The sequence below is a fragment of the Pogoniulus pusillus genome, chromosome 26 (genome assembly GCF_015220805.1).
Source record: "Pogoniulus pusillus isolate bPogPus1 chromosome 26, bPogPus1.pri, whole genome shotgun sequence".
NCBI lineage: Eukaryota > Metazoa > Chordata > Aves > Piciformes > Lybiidae > Pogoniulus > Pogoniulus pusillus.
The window spans coordinates 14,800,392-14,803,135 of NC_087289.1; positions in this window are offsets into that span (position 1 = coordinate 14,800,392).

Genomic DNA, 2,744 nt, shown 5'->3' on the forward strand with positions numbered 1-2,744 from the left:
GGCGGCGGCGGCGGGGCGGGGCGGCGGGCGGAGCCCTGCGCGGGGTGGGGGCGCTGGGGGGGCAGTGGCCGCCAGACGACTCCGGCTGCTCCGCGCCAGCCGCTCCGCACGACTGCGCTCGGCCCGGGCCCGACGTCACTTCCGCGGGAGGGGGCGCGCGCCGCGGGGACGGGAGCTGGCGTCACGTGGGCGGAAGCGGCCCCGCGCTGCCCCCCCGCGGTACGCGCCCCTCGGTGCCGCCGCCGTGAGCCGTGCGCGGGGATCCGGGCAGCGCTCCTGGGCAGCGCAGCGAGCCCCAGCGGCTCACAGCCCCCTCCCTGCTAGCGGGGAGTCGCCTGGCCACGGCTGTACCAGGGCGCTCGGTTCGTCTAGCTGCTGTGGTCTCGGCCCCGGGGCCCAAGATCGCAGCATCTGCCCTGCCGCTGGGAACGTCGCCTCCTCGGAGAGGGCTTTGCTTGCGGCCGGCCTTCCCGGCTGCGCGGGGCCAGGCACTGCATGAGCTCGGTCAAATGACCTGGCCGAGCACCTGCACAGCCCAGCTCCCTACCGCGAGGGGCTTAGTCACCTTCAGAGCCCCGCAGCTCTCTCCACAGAACTGAGAACTAACAGGTGCTGGGCGTGCCTGGGTGCCCGGGGAAAGAGGTGATGCACTGGGGTGAGAGTCTCCAGTGTGCACTAGTGGTCTGAGCTTTGGAGAGGCGTTGGGCCATGCCCGTATCGAGCTGCAGTGCGGTGAGAGGTCACATCCGAGATGCTGCGCTCAGATAACGAATACAGATGGGCTCTCAGGCTGCTGGGACGCTGGCACGTGTGGTAACCTGTGCCGAGAAAGCGAGTGGCACAACAGAGAGCCTAACGAGACCTGTACACCGAAACGTGAGATGAAGAAAAGATGGCTCGAACAGCACCTCTGAGAATGCTAGCAGTATTAAGACACCTGGGTAGGCGTTCTGTGAAAGGAGTAACTCCCCCTTGCATTTTTAACGTTTTAAACAGTTTTTGTTTGCTCAGAGCAGGCAAGTGCATGAAACCTTTCTAGAACTGAACCTGGTCCAATACTGAAACATGACCAAGGCAAGCTTAGAGTTTATGGATTTTGGCCAGGGAGCTTTCTGACCATCTCCCAGCTGGGTGGAAGCCAGCCTTGCAACTCTAAACTGGGCCTGTTGAGTTCACTATTTGATCCTCAGAGAAAACATGCACATATCTCATCTTGAAAGATCTAGATTTGACTTTTTAATAAAGCACTACCTGCTGAGGACAGGACAAGACAGCACAGTATCACAGTATTATTAGGATTGGAAGAGACCTCACAGATCATCAAGTCCAACCCTTTACCACAGAGCTCAAGGCTAGACCATGGCACCAAGTGCCACGTTCAATCCTGCCTTGAACAGAAGGCAGAAGCACCAGACATCACTGAACATACAGCGAAAGAGTCCAGAGTGACAGCCATACATAATCCATGTTGCTGCTCCTTAATCAAATGACAGGAAGCTGCACACACTTATGGTGAAAGCCCAAGCTAATACTCAGCACTGTTCAACAACTGTGAAGGAAAGATAAATTTGAGAGCACCTGGAGGCAGCCTGAACAGAGAGGATTTGTCCAGAGAAGTCTGTACAAACAGTGCCATTAGTTCAGAGGTGTTCTTGAGAGGCACTGTGACTAATGTGCCAAAGAGTTGCCCGCTGGTGTGACAGCAAATACATTAGTAAGTGGCCTAGGCTACACATGAATACAGAAGGCAGCATGCTGCTGGAGAAGGTGATGCTGGGTTCAAAACCAAACCACAAAAGGCAAATGGCCAAGTGGTGTACCTCTGGTGAGAACTGGTGATTGTGCACTGCAGGTGTATTCTGAGCAGCCCTGCTCCTGTAACAAACTGCCAGTCTGGACTAACAGTTGTTAGGCATAAACCAACAACTGCAGAAATCCCTACGGGATGACAACAGAAGAGAGCATATTGCTTTTGCTTTAAGAAGGTCTCTGATACAGCAGGTTGAGCCCACACACATGGGCCTGGCATCCACAGGCTTACCTGACGTTACAGGGTGCCTCAGAAACCTGGTGAACTCAGGTAACTTAGTTTCATTAAAATTGACTATGCTTAGGGATATGCAATAGGATAGCTGCATTTTCTGTTAGCACACTATGCATTAATTTGGAATTACTATTCTTTGAGGTCTTTGCCAATCTTAGTGATTCTGTGATACTATTCTACTACTGGAATGATCTTCCCAGGGAAGCGGTGGAGTCCCCAGTATTGGACACACTTAAGATTCAGCTGGGCAACCTTATTCAGAGCATGTTTTTTCCCAAGAGACATTGGACCACATGACCCTTGAGGTCCCCTCCAACCTGATATTCTATGATTATTAAAAACCATAGGAGAATTTATGCTAGATAACATTCTGCACCATACACCATGGAAAGTACTCCAGCCAAAACAAAAAACTGGCACCAAAGCAACAGTCTGAAATCTTACATACTGTTAGCTCACCTATAAGCAAATTGATATCTGGTTTGTGCAACGATTAGTCCAATGTACTAGCAATGTATCAGCTGTATGCCAACCAGTAAAATACAAGCATATAAATGTAGTTGGGAAAAAAAAGACAAATGGATGGGCATTGTCTTTAAAAACTAACAAAACTGAAGACCTTTTGATATTTCTCTCCTACAATGCCATTGTTTCAGTAGTAACCTGTAGAAGTGCTAATCACAGTATCACACAGTATCAT